Source organism: Chlorocebus sabaeus, chromosome 16, assembly GCF_047675955.1.
Source record: "Chlorocebus sabaeus isolate Y175 chromosome 16, mChlSab1.0.hap1, whole genome shotgun sequence".
Taxonomy (NCBI): domain Eukaryota; kingdom Metazoa; phylum Chordata; class Mammalia; order Primates; family Cercopithecidae; genus Chlorocebus; species Chlorocebus sabaeus.
The window spans coordinates 15,963,686-15,983,198 of record NC_132919.1 but is presented as its reverse complement, the minus strand read 5'-3'; the positions used below and the strand labels follow the sequence as shown (position 1 = coordinate 15,983,198).

General features: G+C 45.8%; 1 long non-coding RNA gene across 2 annotated transcripts; it reads left to right on the top strand.

Annotated features, from left to right (window-relative positions):
- Positions 1-5,708: 5,708 nt before the first annotated feature.
- LOC140708606 (uncharacterized) lies at positions 5,709-19,123 on the top strand. 2 transcript variants are annotated; one of them, XR_012088753.1, is made up of 6 exons: positions 5,709-6,122; positions 7,801-7,912; positions 14,363-15,020; positions 15,838-15,986; positions 17,879-18,028; positions 18,840-19,123. It is a non-coding gene; the product is annotated as an uncharacterized lncRNA (long non-coding RNA). The 2 variants fall into 2 exon arrangements; XR_012088752.1 differs by lacking the exon at positions 5,709-6,122 and having other exon boundaries at positions 6,748-7,912.
- Positions 19,124-19,513: the final 390 nt, after the last annotated feature.

Sequence of the window (19,513 nt, the reverse complement as noted above, 5' to 3'; positions counted from 1 at the left end):
TTGTCTGTACCTTCTGGGTCATAGCCAAAAAAATCATTGCCAGGCCAATGTCATGGAACTTTTCTTCTAATAGCTTTACAGTTTTAGGTCTTACATTTAAGTCTCTAATCCACTTTGAGTTGATTTTTGTATATGGTATAAGATAAGGAGACCCCCATTTTCTAAACTGTAAATGAAGAGAGAATATTGTCCATGCTGCCTAATCTCACAGGTGTCTTAGGAAGACCAAATGGGATTCTGAAATCAAGCAGTTATGTTTCAGAGAGTGACAGAGTTGTAAAACCATCATTCTGCCACCATTATAGTAAAGACAGATCAGGCAGTAATCATCCATGGATGTGAAACATTGGTGAGGCAGGAGGAAATTTTGTTGCAGAGCAGAATGTTTTCATGGACTTAAAGTGTTTCTCCACAGACAGCTTATTAGTTACAGGGAGGGAAACAGAAATAACCTAGAAATAACCTAGAAATCAGAGAAAACCTTGGTTGGTTGGTCAAAATTGATATTACCAGTATGAGACTGTCTTTGTATTGTTATAAAGTAATTTATAAAGAAAAGAGATTTATTTGGCTTACAGTTCTGTAGGCTGTACAATAAGCACGGCGCCAGCATCTGCTTCTGGTGAGGACCTCAGGCTGATTCCACAAATGGCAGAAGGGAAAGGAAGCTAACATGTGCAGAGATCATATGGCCAGAGAGGAAGTGAGAGAGAGAGGAGGAGGTGTCAGGCTCTCCTAAAAACCAGCTGTCATGAAAACTAATAAAGCCAGAACTCACTCCCCATCCCCTGCTCAGAGAAGGGACTAATCTACACTTAAGGGCTCCACCTCCCACTGCTCCCCACCTTCAACACTGGGGATCAAATTTCAACATGACATTTGAAGGCATCAAATATCCAAATCATAGCAGCTACAGGCAGACATTCTGTGCCTCCAAGTGTGAAACCCTGAATAGGATACAAGATTACCTGGTATTTAAACCAAGAAAGAATAACCTGAATCTAATCTTGACAAAGCATTACATAACTGTGGAATGTGCTTTTAAAATATGGGGAGAATGAGGAAACTGTATACTAACAAAATGCAAGTATCAGACAGTAAATGGAAAGACTGAAGATATTCGAGATGAAAGGAGGTAAAGATACTTTGTAATTAAATGTCATAACTCCCTTTAGGCTAGATCCTATAATTGAGGGGGTTAAAAAGGACATTTTGAGTCATTTGGAAAATTACAAAAGGGCAGTAGAATAGTTGAAAGTATCGTATCAAGATTAAAGTTATGGATGTTGATAACAGTACTGTGGTTATGTAAGAAAATATTTCAATTCTTTTTTTTTTTTTTCCTGAGACGGAGTCTCGCTCTGTCACCCAGGCTGGAGTGCAGTGGCACGATCTCGGCTTACTGCAAGCTCCACCTCCCGGGTTCACACCCTTCTCCTGCCTCAGCTTCCTGACAATATTTCAATTCTTAGGAAAACCCCTCAGATGTATTATGTATTTAGGGGTAAATGGTCATAACATATGTAACTCAAATAATTCAGGGGAAAATATTATGTGTGTGTATATATATGTGCGTGTGTATGTGTGTATCTCCTAAGAAAGGAGACAGGAAGAGACAGCAAGAGCCTGAGCAAGTGACAGCGCACAAGCTATTAAGTGGCCACAAAAATGGAGAAAATATTAAAAATATGTGAATCCAGGCAAGGAGTATATTGATATTCTTTGTACTGTTCTGATTCTTGCAAAGTCTACTCTGCATATCTTTATAATGCATTCTCAGGTGCCTTAATTTTTTCCTTCTTTAAATTTTCCTGGGAAATAATTTCAATCTTATATTCAAAAAGGAAAAGTTAAGGAATGAAAACAGACCAGGTGCAGTGGCTCACACCTGTAATCCCAGCACTCTGGGAGGCTGAGGCAGGCAGATCACGAGGTCAAGAGATCAAGACCATCTTGGCCAACATGGTGAAATCCCGTCTCTACTAAAAATACAAAAATTAGCTGGGCGTGGGGGTACATGCCTGTAGTCCCAGCTACTTGGAGGCTGAGGCAGGAAAATCGCTTGAACCCAGGAGGTGGAGGTTACAGTGAGCCAAGATTGCGCCACTGTACTCCAGCCTGGCGACAGAGCGAGACCCCATCACAAAAAAAAAAAAAAAAAAAAAAAAGAATGAAAACAAAAATAAGCACCTAAAGATACATTAACGAGATATTGTATATGCAAATATTTTATTAAGGAAATTAGATGATTTTGCAAAACATTAAACATTTCTTAAGTAATGGACAGCAGAGCCTATATGGGAAAAATTTTGATGAGACTCTTCGTTCATAAAAACAACACAAAGGTGTGATAATCAAAATCATCTCATGCTCACACAAAAGCTGTGAATAGAAGGTTTTAGGGTGGGACAGGGCAATGTTTCTCCAGTAAGAAGGATGTCATTCAGTCCCTTCACTCTATAGTTCTTGTCTTCAGGGACTATGTATGCTGTGAACTGAATATGTGTGTCCCTCTAAATTAATATGTTGAAATCCTAAACCCCAATGTGATGATGTTAGGGAGGTGATTAGGTCTTGGGGAGATGACACCCTTATGAATGGGATTAGTGCTCTTATAGGAAGAGACAGGGGAGCCTCCTCTTTCTTTTTCCCACCCTTCCTCCCTGCCATTGAAGATACAAGGAAAAAATGGCTGCCTGCAAATCAGGAAGAATATATTTACCTGACACCTAATCTGCTGGCACTTTGACCTTGGACTTCTCAGCCTCCAGATTGTGAGAAGTAAATGTTTGTTGACTAAGCTAGCCAGTCTTCGGTAATTTCCTAAAGCAGCCGGAGCTGGCTAAGACAATGTGCATGTACTCTACGGGGGACTTCATATGATAAAATTGGATGGAGGCCCAAGAAGGGACAGATGTAGCCTTAGCCTAGCTCTCGAGAGCACCAGAGCTCAAGGCTACCTTCCAGAAGAAAAGTGAGATAACTGAGAGGTGAGGATACATGGGTTCAAAATATTCTCCAGCCTAGGCTGAGGTGTGAGGTCCCCGAAGTCATGATTCAATCAATGCATATTCTTCTATGTTATAGGTTGAGGACACTAGTCTTGTTTATAGATGAGGACATGGAGGCTCAGAGAGATGTCGTGACTTAGCCTAAGTCAGTGAGCCGAGGCAGAGTCAGGACCTGAACTCTGGGGATCTACCTCCAAGGTAACCCTGTTTTTATGTTTTGGTTACTTATACTTAAACATGGTGGTCTTGGAACCTGTTTCTCAGCTGGCAATAATTTATTCAGTTGGAAAGGGAGGTAAATTAATAGGACTAATTAAAAGAAGGGCCCTGCTGGGTGCTGTGGCTCACACCTATAATCCCAGCACTTTGGGAGGTCAAGGAAGGTGGATCACCTGAGGTCAGCAGTTCGAGACCAGCCTGGCCAACATGGTGAAACCCCGTTTCTACTAAAAATACAAAAATAAGCCGGGTGTGGTGGCGAGCGCCTGTAATCCCAAGCTACTCGGGAGAATGAGGCAGGAGAATCGCTTGCACCTGGGAAATGGAGGTTGCAGTGGGCCGTGATTGCAACCATTGTACTCCAGCTGGGCAACAAGAGCGAAACTCTGTCTTAAAAAACAAAACAAAACAAAACGGGTCAGAGGAAATGTTAGATGCTTAGCAGATTTCAAAATTCAAAGGGGCTTCTGGAAAATTCCCTCTGTACCGGTGAAAAATGGAAAGAATGGAACCGGAAGGTGGTATAGAAGTGGGGGTTCTCCAGTCCCCAGCAGAGGCAGGGCCTCACTTGTCCCAGCTCAAGTCCTGCTCCTTCCCTGTGGCCTCCTAGGCTTCGCCTCCTGCCCTCCACTGTGGGAGTTAGAAGGAAGGAAAGAATAAAGTGTAGATAAATGAAACAGAGAATTGAAAAACAGTAGACAGATTTCATAAAATCAAAAGTCCTTTTTTTGAAATGATAAAATTGGCAAACATTTACCTAGACTGACCAAGAAAAAAAGAGGGAAGAGTTTCAAAATAATGAAATTAGAGTTGAGAGTGGGAACATTACTATAGGTGTTACAGAAACAAAAGAGATAATAGAATACTGCGGGAGGGATTGCATTGGGAGTTATACCTGATGTAAATGACGAGTTGATGGGTGCTGACGAGTTGATGGGTGCAGCACACCAACATGGCACAAGTATGCATATGTAACAAACCTGCACGTTGTGCACATGTACCCTAGAACTTAAAGTATAATAATAATAATAATAAATAAATAAATAAATAAAAATTTTAAATCCACTATTTGGGAATTGATTAAAATTTATATTAAGATTCTGTTCCAAATGGTATGTAGAAAAAGCTTGCTAAGTAAGTAAATCTTATAAACAGGAAAAAAAAAAAGCAAATATGACAGTTCTGCGCTTATATTTATACCTGCTTTATTTTTTGTTTTGTTTTATTATTTTTTACTATAAGTTAAGTTCTAGGGTACATGTGCACAACGTGCAGATTTGTTAGATACGTATACATGTGCCTTGTTGGTTTGCTGCACCCGTTAAGCAGCTATGCCAGGCACATCGCCTGTGGGTTAGCCCTGCTCTTCAAGGAGCAGTACCTCTGCTGCTGTACACTGCCACTTCAATAAAAGTTACTAACACCACCAAAAAAAAAAAAAAAAAACTGCGAACACTGTACGCCAGCAAATCAGATAACCCACATGAAAGGGACAGAGTCAATTTCAGAGAACTGGCGCAGCGAGGGCCACAGGGCCACCGTGCACAGTAAATGCTGTACAAAGTGCTTGTGCTGCGCCCCTATGCCGCAGGAGGGCGCCCGACCCCGCCTTTTCTGCCCCGCGTTAGGCGTATGCATGTTCCATCTGTAGACGCGGACGCGCGTCCTGGGAGCCGACACCAGCTTCGTTCCCTCAGAGCCCAACCCGGATGCCCCGCATCGCTTCGGACAACCCAGGGCCGCGTCCTCTGTAAGGAAACAGCTGTGACGGCTGAGGAAGGAGGGGCCAGCTCTAACCGATTGCTTAAGTTGTTACAGATGGTGCAGGGCCAGTGGCTGAGTTTTGTAAATCAGGTGTATTCATTGAGCAAACTTTCCCCTTCGGAATATTCAGCATCCCAGGGGGTTCAGTTTGATTTTATCTATCGCTGGCGGGGCGCGGGCTAACGCCTGGGACCCCTGCACCTGGGGAAGCCGAGGAAGATCGCTTGCCAGGAGTTCCAGACAAGCCTGGGCAACACAGCCAGACCCCATCTCTACAAAAAAGAAAGAAAAATGTGTCTATCTCCAATCTAATGGTGAAATTAGGATGTCTGTAATCTCCTCTTAACATCTTGGATTATACATTACTACTTTCTTTACATTTCTTGTTTGTTCATTTTCAAAATTGGAAAATACATTCACTTGTCTTGTAAAAGTTTGTCTTTAAACATATTTGCAAATTATATTTTGCAAGAGAAAGAAAAAATCTTTTATTTTTGTTTTTGTTTGTTGTAAGCAAGGGCAATGCAGGTCTTTTTTGTCAGAATTTTTTGTTGGAAAGCTTAATTTTCCACTTGTTTCAAAATATCATCCCATACTGATGAGTTGCATAGAAATTTCTAAACTATTTGCACGAAGATGCTTTTGATTTTGGCCTAGTGTATTTCCTCATTCAATATGATACACATTGTATTATACATACATTAAGATATAAATATAAATGCATTACTTATCTATGGGTATATGATCAGTGTTGTTAGTTTGGGCTGGAAATTGCAGTTGCTCTGCCTGTCAGCGCCACACAGATGGGAAAATCCCGGCTCATAATTCCTGAGCACTCTCTACCCTGTATGCCCCTGCCACAATCAGGTGAGTCCCTTGTGCCCCTATAGACACTAAAACGTCCCAATAGGATCCCAGAGGGCAAGAGTCAGAGAGGGGACATGCACAGTGTCTCAGCATCTCTTTGCCTGACTTCTGAAGAACACAAGTGTGGACAGACTCCAATTAGTACAAAGAGAGAAAATCACAGCTGACACTACAGCCATCTTCTGGGGTTATAACCGAGAGTGAACTGAAGCAGAGATTCCAGGGCAGCATGCCGCTTATTTGCAAGAGGAAGTTGTACAAGTAAGTGCACTTTTCCATGGGGTTTGACATGGGGCAAAAGAGGGCAGACAGTTTCACGGTACTCAGTAGAGGAAGTGGTTTATGTAGAAAAGTGAAAGTCAAACAACTCTATGTTTCCACAGCTGAGATGTCAGAGAAGCCTAGGAAAAACAAAATTCCCCCAAAGAGGTCACGTTCCAATTGTGTTTTAGTCCAAAGAAAATGACTTAAAATACTCATTGGATTAAAATATCTGGGTAGTGCCAGGCGTGGTAGCTCACACCTGTAATCTCAGCACTTTGGGAGGTTGAGGTAGGCGGATCACTTGAGTTCGGGAGTTTGAGACCAGCCTGGCCAACATGGTGAAATCCTGTCTCTACTACAAATACAAAAGTAGCCGGGTGTGGTGGTGCATGTCTGTAATCCTAGCTACTCGGCAGGCTGAGTACCAACCCAGGGTTACTGGGTAGGATTAAGTAAGCAAATGTAGCAGGAGAATCGCTTGAACCCGGGAGACGAAGGTTGCAGTGAGCTGAGATCGCACCACTGCACTCCAGCTTGGGCAACAGAGTGAGACTGTGTCTCCAAAAATAAATAAATAAATAAATAAATAAATAAATAAATAAATAAAAAATATCTGGGAAGTATGAGGTGAACCCAATTGTGGAAAATGAGGGGAAAAGGAGAGGATTTGTGAGATTTAAAAAGCATGGGGACAGTCTGAAATATTTATGAACCATGGAAAGATGGTTCGATTATCAAGGCATAGTAGGATGCCACATATTTATATTTATTTAGAAACAGCCATTGGGAATTTAGTTGACACTGTAATTAGACTGGGTCAGTAACCTAATCATGTGCTCTGACAGATACAGCCTTGGGGAGGGGAGATATTTGGAGTCATCTGGGGTTGGGCTTGAACAGTGACCTTTCCCTGTGAAGAAATAACATTAGAATTGTTGGCTCTGCCCTGTATGTGCTGAAATGAGTGTCAGTGAAGCTGTGCACTGAAAATAAGGAGAGGTGGGGACTGGTGTTTGGGATGTGGGGTCAAAGCACTGGAGGTCCCCCTGTGGTGGGAGAAAGTGGGCTTGGGGAGTAATTGTGTGAACAGGCTAAAAGAAGCCGGGCTGTGGGAAGAGGCAGTATCTATAATCATTCATCTGAGAGGGGAAATATCCTGGTAAGAGCTGGCTCTGGCACCTACCCCTCAAGATGAGCATGGTTAGGAATCTGAGATTCAGAGAGAACACTAGTTTTAGTTTCAACCTTGTTTATTTTTTAGGCATTTAATTTTGTTATTGAGCCCAGAGTTCCAGACTAGCCTGGGCAACATAGAAAGACCCCATCTCTATAGAAAAGAAAGAAAATTGTGTCTATCTCCAATCCAATGGTGAAATTAGGATGTCTATAATCTCTTCTTAACATCCTGGATCATACATTATTACAGAGCTAGTTTGGTCACATTACTTGTCATGAGGAACCAATCCATAAACAACTGGGTAGGATTAAGTAAGCAAATGCATGTAAATCTCATTTTATATACACTGTTGATTACATTGAGACCTTAGGTAGGGTCTCAATGAATACTACTAGACTTTTTTCTCTTTTTAGGACTTGAGGGTGAAACGGTCATAATGCTGCCTCTGTTCCTGACACATTGTCATTATTTGTCCATGCAATGTCTTTATTGTTTTAGGTGGTCCTCTACAGTTCACACATTTTCATCTGTGTGTGTTATGAGATACAGGGATATTGCTGTGGCTGCTTGTTACTATGCAGAAGTCCAGCTACCATCTCACCAGAACATAGTGAGTCAACCAACCTTCCCTAAACTCTGATTTTATAAGCCTGTCTCCCCTATGGGCCTTGTGGGTCACAACAGCAGCATAATGACATAGGCACCCCTGCTTCTCTTATGTGCTAGATTTATGTCATGAGAATTGCTGAATGTGCAACATGGAATGAGTCATGACACTGTTCCATCCCACCAATAACAGATTCCAGTGTTGCCTGGCCAAGTGTCCAAGGCCATATGGGGCATAGCTAGGATGGAGGTGCTGATGCTGCCTGAATCCCAGAGGTGGAGGGGCCAAGATGACTGAAGGCAGGTTACACAGAGGGTGGGGCGTGGGTACTGCAGGGAGGGGTGGGAGACTCTAAAGGACTGGATGGGTGTTGGAGAACCAGTGCTCATGCACCTAAACAAGAATAAGCAAATGAGAAATTTCAGATGGTATCTGCAGTTGTGGAGTCAGGAATCCCCATGTGACCACTCTGAGGGGTTCCTAGGATTTGGTGTCAGAGGAGGAATGAAATTAATACCTCTGGACACAAGGTCTAATGAGAGTATAAACCCTCTGACTTTCATTTCATTATCTGTAAACTGACTATGTGGCTACCTCCATGTGAGCAGCAGTGGCGGGAGCCTTCTCACCTTTGACCCTGGGAAGGGAGCCCCCTCCCTCACCCCCACTGTGTGTGTGAGATCGCTCTGCATGTGCACATGGGTGGAGATGGGATAGGGTCACTCTCAGGTGAATGTCTGGGGGTTCATGACTGGTGTACCTGAAAAAAGATGGTATTGCATGGTTTTTTGTTTTTTGTTTTCCTCAGCTTCATCTGCTTAGTTATTGAACTGTCCCTGAGTGTGAAAAATAAATCCACTCACTGTTTCTCTTGCTTCATCTTAATTAGAAACGAAGACTAGGCTGGACGCGGTGGCTCACACATGTAGTCCCAGCACTTTGGGAGGCCAAGGCCAAGTGCTGATCACGAGGTCAGGAGTTTGAGACCAGCCTGGCCAATATGGTGAAATAGAGTCTCTACTAAAAATACAAAAATTAGCCGGGTGTGGTGGTGCATACCTGTAGTCCCAGTTACTCGGGAGGCTGAGGCAGAAGAATCGCTTGAACCTGGGAGGTGGAGTTGCAGTGAGCCGAGATCCCGCCACCATATTCCAGCCCGGGCGACAGAGCAAGAGCCCATCTCAAAAACAAACAAACAAAAAGACTAATTTGACCACGGCCTCCTTTTGAGATCATTCTTTTGCCAGACTCCTCTGACATCTCAGGCTGTCTTCAAACCTGTCTACGAACACTCCTTGCTGGTGTCCTGTGCAAAGCCCCCCTGAACAGTATCAGGGAACATTCTGAGACCCAGTCCCTGTCCCCGTGTGCCCCTTTCACTATAGCTGCCTTGGAAACCTCCTGCCTGTCTTCAGTTGCTGCAGCAATTTCTCCTATCATTATCTTGATGATGATGGCATCTGAAAGCTCCATCTAGATTTCATTTGAGGCACAGTCTGTGCGTGTTATAGGCACTTAAGATGTAATACATTTCAAACTGAGGCCCTCAACTTCCTCCCCAAATAAAAAGTTACATGTCCTCTTATCTCCAACTTCAGATAATGGCTCCACTAGGACCCAGTCATGAATCTCTGACATGGCCTCTCAAAACCACTGTCAAGCATAGCTGTGATCTCTACACGGAGCGCCACAATCGTCATTCACTTCCACACCAGCACCCAGACAGTATTCCCACCCCGCACTCACACTGCTCAGTGCCAGTTTAAATGTCAATTTTTCAGATGATACAATAGTTGGCATTTTAAAAACCAAACCAAACAATAATGTCTCAATGTCCAAAACTGACGAACACATTTTGCTTAGTTCTTTCCCAAATGTGGAAGTGGATCTGATATATATTTTCTCCCTCTGCTTCCCAACATGTTCTGATACATAATTTTTAGCGATACCAGTCATAATGGGGGTCCCGCAAAAGAAGTTTTTGTAAGCTGAAATTAATTGACAGCTATTTAAGACTGTCACTGTGCCATGAGGAATTGTTGGACATGTTCAAATGAAAATGAGATAAGCTAAGAAGTGTATTTTAACGATGTTATTGATAAGTTTGCTTTCATTAAAGCCAGGAAGGCAAATGTATTCAAACTTTCCTTTGGTACAAACTAAGGTTAAAATGATGTGAGTTTTAACATACTCACTTTACAGTTTCTTATGTTTTTAAACTACTTTCACGTTGCAGCAAAAACGAACCTTAAAGGCTTCATAGAGGCCGGTCCACGGGAGGGGAACGCCCGTCTCGCGGTCCCGCCGGGCTCACAGGGACGGAGCGGCCTGGGATTCCGCCCACCCCTTCCCGCCGACAGCGCTTCCTCCTCCTGGGAGGGTCTGGGGACTTCTCCCAGAAGCCGCCACCTCGCGCGAGGACACCGGGCGTTCGCCGCTCCCTGCGGCAGGGAACTGGCTTGGGGCCCTGCCGGGCACCGCGCGCGAGTGAGGCAGAAACCCACGCACCATGCAGAAAGCCCAGAAAAATGTCCCTGGAGAAGCCGGGGAACGGCTCCCTCCACAACTGTCAGGGCCCGAACAGGCTGTTTCCTCACGGAGGTCTCCGCCCCAGGTTGTCACGAAGCCGCCACCACGCCTCCCCCGGGTCCTGAGGGAACCCAGCGCTCTGCCTCATTGCACACAAGGCAGTCCGCAGGCGAAACACGCTTGCGCGCCGGCGAGTCCGCCAGGGCGGGTTCGCGCGCCCTCTTGCGGCCCTCTCGGCGCAGTGCAGGGAGCTTTGCGTTTTAGGGACTTGTGCTCCCTCAGGCCATCCTCTATTGTGTTTTGGTATTTTGGTTTGGAACTCCTGACCTCAGGCGATCCACCCGCCTCGGCCTCCCAAAGTGCTGGGATTACAGGCGTGAGCCACCATGCCTGGCCCTGGCCATCCTCTTTAGTTACTGAACTTCAGATTATTCAAAGCCATCATACTCCACTCAAGGGCTTCAGAATATCCTCTAGTATTCTCCAACACACATGGAACACTCTCCAGATTAGACCGTAAATTAGGTCACAAAGCAAGTCTCAATCAGTTTTAAAAGACTGAAGTAATACAATATTTTCTATAATCACAATATAAGGAAACATTAACAGAAGGAAAACTGGAACATTCACAAATATGTGAGAATTAAACAACACTCTTAACCAATGGTCAAAGAAAAAATAACATGGGAAATTGGAAAATACTATGAGACAAATGAAAATGAAGCATAACATACCAAAACTATGAGAATCAGTGAAAGCAGTTTCAAAGGGAAAATTTTACGAGTAAACATTTACCTTTAAAAACCAGAGATACCCGCCAGGCGCGGTGGCTCAAGCCTGTAATCCCAGCACTTTGGGAGGCCGAGGCGGGCGGATCACCAGGTCAGGAGATCAAGACCATCCTGGCTAACGTAGGGAAACCCTGTCTCTACTAAAAATACAAAAAATTAGCTGGGCGTGGTGGTGGGCACCTGTAGTTCCAGCTACTCGGCAGGCTGAGGCAGGAGAATGGTGTGAACCCAGGAGGCGAAGCTTGCAGTGAGCCAAGATCGCGCCACTCACACTCTAGCCTGGCGGACAGAGCAAGACTCCGTCTCAAAAAAAAAAAAAAAAAAAAAGATATCAGGTAAATAACCTAACTTTACACCTTAAAGAGCTGGATAAAGAAGAGAAAACAAAACCCAAAGTTAGGAGAAGGAAATGCCATAGTTTAAATGTGTCCTCCAATGTCCATGTGTGGGAAACTTAATCTCCAGTGTAACAGGGGTAAGAGGTAAGACCTTTAAGAGGTGATTAGGCCATGAGGACTCTGTCCTCATGAGTGGATTAATGCCATTATTAAGGGAGTGTATTCGTTACAAAAGGACAAGTTCAGCACTGTCTTGCTCTCTCTCTTCCCTTTTCTTGACCCTTCTGCCTTGTGCCATGGGATAACATAGCAAGAAGGCCCTCACAAGATGTTGGCACCTTGATCTTGGACTTCTCAGCCTCCAGAACTATAAGAAGATAAATTTCTGATTTTTGAAAAATAAATTATGCAGTCTGTGGTATTTTGTTGTAGAAGCACAAATGGACTAAGACAGAAGGACATAATAAAGATTAGAGCATAGTTAAACAAAATAGGGGATAGAAAAATAGGGAAAAATCAACAAAACCCAAGGCTGGTCCTTTGAAAAGGGCAAGCTCTCTTCTCACCCCACACACCCTTCCCCCAACACATGGGCACATATACAACTGCCACTGTGTCTCAGTCCAACGATATCCACCCGGACTCCAACCCAGGCCGTCCCACCTCTGCGTCAGCCCTCAAAAGGCTTTCAGCACAGGCTTGTTGATCTTGTTAAATGAAAATGTGTTTAACAAACTGGGATTGCAAAATCAGGTTGATTTATAGAGTAAAATGCTACCTGTGGCTAGGACCTTCCAGGGCTTTGTGCACACATGTATGGATGCCACAGCTCCCTGAAGCCACATAGCTGGAGACAAGAGCCAATCAGGTTCATCTGGTCAGGCGGGCAGCAGCAGGTGTTCCTGAAACCCTGCTCCTGAGACTCCTTAGTTCCAACACAGAAAGTCTGGCCAAACTGGTCTACCTTGGATGGAGCCCCTCACCTACTCTGGGTCCTTACTCTCAAGTCCTTCCCAGACCTAGGGTATGAAAGGCCAGAGTCAGACCCAACACCTGCCCTGGTGTGGAGACTGCCCCACCAAGAGGCCCTTCCTTTCCATTCTATACCCTCCACCTTTACAGCAAAGACGCCATTCCTCAGCCGCATAAGCGGCAATGTCCCCACATTCCCAGCCATGGTCAGCTTCTTAAAACACAGGAGCCAACCTTCTCCATAGCCTCAGGGGAGGAGAGCATGCAGGACCCTACAGATGCTCCACTTTAGGGCATGTGACAGAAGGTGATCGGGACAGAGCTCAGCTCTGTACTGATTCTTTGTGAATGGCTTGGTGCTCTCCGTCTGGTGATAAGTGAGTTCTCACACTGTTGGTTCTCATGAGAACTGACTGTTGGAAAGAGCCTGGACCTCCTCGCTAGCCATGTGGTGCCAGCTCCCCGTCTCCTTCTGTCATGAGTGGAAGCAGCCTGAGGCCCTCAGCAGAAGCAGATGCTGGCTCCATGGTCCTTGGAAAGCCTGAAGAGCCATGGGCCAAATAAGTCTCTTTTCTTTATAAATTACCTGCTTCAGACATTCCTTTTTAGCAACACAGACGGACTGCGGGGGGAGAGTGACCCAGCCACACATCCAGGCTTCTCCCCAGCTTGCTTTCCTTCCTTCCTTCCTTCCTTCCTCCCTCCCTCCCTCCCTCTCTCTCTCTCTCTCTCTCTCTTTCTTTCTTTCTTTCTTTCTTTCTTTCTCTCTCTTTCTTTTTCTTTTCTTTCTCAGAGTCTTGCTCTGTTACCCAGGCTGGAGTGCAGTGGTGTGATCTTGGCTCACTGCAACCTCCACCTCTGGGGTTCAAGCAATTCTCTGCCTCAGCCTCCCGAGTAGCTGGGATTACAGGTGCCTACTGCCATGCCTGGCTAATTTTTTTGTATTTTTAGTAGAGACGGGGTTTCACCAAGTTGGCCAGGCTGGCCTTCAATTCCTGACCTCGTGATCCACCTGCCTCTCAAAGTGCTGGGATTATAGGCGTGAGCCACTGCACTCAGCCCTCCCCAGCTTTCTAAAGAGGGACCTGGGCTCCTCCCCTCTGCAGCTGTGGGTATTTAGGCCAGGCATCTTGGCAGGCATTAAACCAGTATCAAACCTATCAGGGGTTTCCCCCATGAGGTTTCAGCCCTTCAAGAGACTTAACACTCATATTGAAATTTAATCCCTAATGCGGCAGTGTTGAGAGGTGGGCCTTTAAGAGGTGATTTGGGTCATGAGGGCTCTGCTTATGAATTAAGGGATTAGTGGGTTAATGGATCAATGGGTTATCATGGGAGTGGCATTAGTGACTTTATAAGGAGGAAGAGAGACCTGAGCTGGCACCATCGGCCCCCTTGCCACGTGATGCCCTGTGCTGTCTCAGGATGCTGCAGAGTCCCCACCAGCAAGAAGTCCCCACCAGCAGCCCCTTGGCCTTGGACTTCTCAGACTCCATAATTTTAAGAAACAAAAGCCTTTTGTTTATAAATTACCTAGCTTCAGGTATTCTGTTACAAGCAACAGAAAACAGACTAAGACAGCCGAACTAGTAAGCACCCAGAATGCTCTGACATCATGGGCCAGCAAGTGTGGCCAGGGGAACCCAGGCACACATTTGGACAGAGCCCAAAGGGACAGAGGATAAAAGATAAAAGGGGCAGGACTCTGAGTTGGAGACAGTCCTGGGGCTGGGCTGACTGACCTCGCTTCATCAAGAGGGCAGGTTCTTGTTGCCTGGAAACTGATTTTAGGGCAACACAGGATTTTCACCCTTTGCCTGCAGGTCACTGCAAGATGAGCGCATCAATAAAGGCTGAAGATCACAACCGGTGCTGAGTTTCTGAATATCAAGCATGTAGACCTCAGGAACCATCGGGTCACCGTCTCAATAGGTTCTTTTAGCATCCAGGGATGTCTTAAAGCCCCTTGGTGCAAGGCAAATGCATTTATTGATTCATAAAATGTGCAGATTAGTACTTTTCAAGAAAGGAACATTTTGAGGAAGAGCCCCTTTTATGGGGTTCTCTGTGCTGTCATGCTGTGCAGTAACTCATCTGCCTGGGGTGAGGGTGGTGGCAGAGTGGAGGAAGCCACTACTGTTATCAGGGACTCGACTCGGGGTCCACTTGATCCTAATCCTGTTGGAGAGAGCCTTGACCTCTGACCTCCCAGGCGGGGTCGGAGGATTCTGGTGAACTAATTCTGTGTAAAACCCTCACAGGCCTGTCCCCGCCCTTTCCCAAAGTGCCCGACTGTGGGAAGGACTCTTCCTGCATCCAAGGAGTGCTGTCCCCTCCTGAAAGGGAGTCTCCACTATCCGTGCTTCAGGCTTTCGCCTTCTACAGTAGAATTTGTGCCCTGGGCTGCACCTCTCCTCTCAGTTGGCCTTTCTGCTTGTGTGGACTCACAAAGAGCGCAGGAAGAAGGACGAGGCCCACCGGGTGTGTTGCAGGGGGGCGGCCTTGCTCTGTGCTCCATCCAGCGCCATGTTCACCCCCAGGCGCCTGGGCGTTTCGGTTTCTTCTGGCTCACATGGGTCATGCAGGGACCGCAGGCTGCTGTTCATTGGATTTGGCAGGAATGTTATCACCCTGGGCTTTGGGGAAACCTCTTCTGCCAGCCCCCTATGGTTGTGCTTTGGCTTCCTGATTTTGCCAGGCCTGTTCCACGCCCACGGCTTTACCATCTGTGCCACCATCTTGGCACAACTATGCAATGACTACCGCCATGAGATGCTGAATCTTACTTACTACCTCTTTGTAAGGCATTTACTTACTACCCCTTACTACCTCTTTGTAAGGCATTTCCTGAGGGCTCAGCTGGGGAAGGGCGGGCAATGTGAGCCCTCGGGCATCCTCAAGTCCTCTCACCCTGGGTTCTGCCCCCAACCCTGGGTTCTGGGTTCTTCTCATCAGAAGTTGGTCTTCTGCTGCCCTTGCTATGAGGCCAGTCAAGGGAGGAGTCTCGGTTCTCCAATCACAGGTGCCTTCTCTTGAACCCCAGTTTCTGAGAGCCTGGACCCATCTTTGGCGAGTCCCAGGGCAATTAGAGCAGTTCGGACCTTTCCAAAGGAGCACCCAGCAGCGCCTGATCCTTGCTGAGCATGGTGGGGAATGGAGGAGTGTGGTAGTGATCTGAGGACCAGAGTTGCTCTGGGGACTCGGCAACTGTCCCATCTCCTCTTTGAGCCTCTGGGGTATGGCGGCCGATTGAGAGCCTCCCATCTCTCTGGCTGACTGCCTCTCTCTGTCTCCACAGAAGAATCATGCCGACCTTGTTGAAACCATCATCCAGGTGCTCTGGAGACAGCACCTGCCTGGACCAGAGCAAGCTCAGCCATGAGCCCAGCCTCCATGGCTCCCTGCTTGGGATCCAAGTGCTTCCACACTGCACCCCTGGTGGTCAAGGTAAAGATGAGGGTGTTCCTCGACTTGGGGAGGGCACTGAAAGGGAAGGCCAAGGGAGCGCTGAGACTCAGCAGTGTGCCCTGTTTAGAGGCAACTGGGGGAACGGCGGTGAAGCACAATGATCTGGTACTGGGCTGGACAGAAGTGTGTGCCCAGCGACAAGGCACTTCTCCTCTGAGCTCCAGCTGCTGCCTCTGGAGGGTACGAGACAGAAGCAAGGTGTGCTGCACTGAGCACACACAGATCATGTATGGGGTTGCAGAGAGTTTTTGAAAGTTTTTCCTTGTTTTGTTTTTGTGAACTGGGGGACTCAAAATTTTTACCTATGGTTTTTACTGGCCATTATTTAGGTGCTTTAATGTTCACCAAAATTCTTGTCTCATTTCCTCCATAAAGCCATTTGCCCATAACTGTTAATGCATTCTTTGGTATCCATTTTTGTTTTCATTTTTAATTTTCTTTGAGAATAAGACTGAAAGTACCTCAAGAGAAAAATATAAAGAAATTTTAAGATGACAGCACCTAAGGATGCATGAACAATAGGATATTATGCAATGCAAAGTTTTCAAGCATAAGAATATTACAGTGGACACTAATATACTCTATAACCAGATTCATCTAGACTGATTTATTATCTGTGCACACTTAAGGTCTCTTTTCCTTTTTTTCTGTCTGTACACAAAGACACACGTACAAACATATATGTGCACATGATATTTTTTCTCCCAACCATTTGAGGCTATTTAAATACTTCAGCATGTTTTTACTAACAATGGAGATATCCTACTACACAACCACTTTACAATTATCAGCTACTATATTAGGGTTCTGCAGAGAGACAGAACTCATAGGATAGAGAGATACAGATAATAGGTATAGATATAGATACATGAAAGGGGATTTATTAGGGGAATTGGCTCACGTGATTATAAGGGCTGAGAAGTCCCACTACAGGCTGTCTTCAAGCGGAGCCCCTGGGATGCCAGAAGCATGGTTCAGTCAAAGGCTAAAAGCCTCAGAACCAGGGAAGCTGATGGTGTAATTCTCAGCCCGAAGTTAAAGTTCTGAGAACCCAGGAGGCTGTTGGTATAAGTCCTAGTGTCCCAAGGCTAGGGAGCCTGGAGTTCTAATGTCCAGGGGCAGGAGACAGAGTGTCCCAAATCATTTTCTTTCCTTTTTGTTTTATCCAGGCCCCAAGTCATTGGATGTTGCCTTCCTACATTCAGGGCAGTCCCTCCCCACTCAGTCCTGTCACCATTCACTGTAGAGGAGTTTAAAAACCGTGGGAATTCCAGGATATCCTGCGGAATTTCTGGGAGCAAGCTCTTGGGAAATTGGACAGAGCTAGCCAAGGGCGGGGCATTTTCTCATCACTTTTCTCTGTGCTCTAGTTTCACTGGTCACATATCCCCAATGGACACAGCGTTCCCAGAGAGTGTGGAAGGAATCAAGAACCCCAACTCTGTGGGCTGGATCCAGCTTCAGCCTGATTTATACTCTAACGTCCTTCCCTCTGACTTGTATCGCTGTGAGCACAGCCACACAGAAAAGCTACCAGGAGGAAGATAGCAGCTTTTTCCTCAGAAAACATAAATCTAGAATCTGCCCAGAAGCTGTTTCTCAGCATTGGAAAAGAATAGTGATCCTGCTACACTGATCCTCCGCTCACATTTCCAGATAGACCTGGATTGTCCTGGGACTCCCACAACCCAGGGAAGTGGAGCATCAGGATTTTCTATGGCAATAATATGGCCGTAAGGGACAGAGTAGTACACTGCTCCTGTGAAAAGGTTAGGAGAAACTGCTGGTGCAGATGGGATGACAGAGTTGGAAAGTTTTGAATCCTGCTTACCTCAATTATCATGAGGTAAAAGCTCATTTTCTTCTTCTAGGGATTTTATATGGAAAGAATAAGCCTCCTCTGATTTCTATGGGATGCAAAAATTCTCAAATATAGAGAAGGCAATGTCAAAATCGCAAGGATGTGATTGCCCAAGGCAGGCAACAGATGTGGGAGCAGGAGGTACTCCCACATGCAGCTGGTGAGTGTGCAAAGGTTTTGGAAGGCTTTGGGCATGTGAATTAAAAAGCCTTATCAATATGTGTCACTTTGCCTAAGAAATTCCATTTTTTATGATCCCATGGAAACAATTAGGTTGTTTGCAAAGACTTTCCTGCAGGGTTATCAAAATTGTATTTATAATAGTGAAAAATTAGAAGCAATTTTAGCTCTTGGTTCCATAAATAAAGTCTAGATTTTTGAGGTATGACAGGTGGGGAAGAACACTCAGGTTGGGTTCCCCAGAAAGTTGTGAGATGGGATTTGTATGGAGGCTTTCACATCACAACCTGCAGGAGAGAAGGAGGTGGGATTGGGTAGAGGGAGAAGGTAGGCTGCTATGCAGTCTCAGTAAGGGCACTAGTTGACCCCAGGAAGAGCTGCAGAACTGAGACAGCCCTTCAAAATTACCCCAACTTTGAGTGGAAGGGCCAGAACTTTGCCCCATGTCAACTAGTCATTGGCTGTGGCTGTCCCAGGAACAAGATGTGTTCCAGGGCAAGGGGATGCTCTTCGGCTGAGGGCTGTCTGCCAGCCACACTCCCAGCAGCTGGAGAACAAATTCCTCTGTTCTGAAAGGGGGTCCTGGGTGGCACCACCTGACAGCCGCTGCAGGCCACACCTTCCACCACTTGGATTCACTTCTTCATATAAGTTTTGGGAGAAACAATTCTAGGATTCTGGTGGGTCTCTTTTTCCAGGAAGAAACTTTAAGAGGCCGAGGGATGGACTACAGCCTCCCATCCCCCCTGCAGTTGACATTGATTGCCGCTCTCCTCTGCTATCCATTCCAGGTGCCCCTCAACCTCCGCTGGCACCTCTGCTGGTCTTGGTGGCTTCCCGGTGGCATGATCCAGACATTCATCCCTGAGCCCCTGGTCACCATGTGCCTCTCAGGCCATGGCTGCTGCACTTATCTATTTATCAAATGTTACTATCAAAATGGGGCAAGGTAGTCCAAGGAGCTTTCCAGTATTAAAGTGCATTACCTGGGTGCCAAACATATTTCTCTCTCCCCCCACTGTGTGTTAATCACCCTACTTCCTTCTAATAATCAGGATCAAATACCCTTGTTGGGATGGTGACTCCTCTGCTTGCTGGCTGGTTCCTTGGCAGCAGCTGTAGTTTACAGCTCAAAAGAACTCTTGATGTGTTTCCCAAGGGAATTGTTTCACCCTCTAAACCTACAGAATGGAGGTTTGTGGGATAGGGAAGTACATAACCCTCAGCTGGGCAGCTGGGAGTGATGGTGGGCAAGGACTCTCCTGTTTACATTCCTTGATTCCCAGGCCGCGGATGCTGCTTATCAGGAACACAACCATGTAAAGGCACGATGTCCTTTGACTTACAATGCAATTACATTCCAATAAACCCGCCTTAAGTTGAAAATAAGTCAAAAATACATTTAGTACCCCAATAAACCATCGTAAGGTTGCAAAATTGTGAGTCAAACCATCATTAGTTGGGG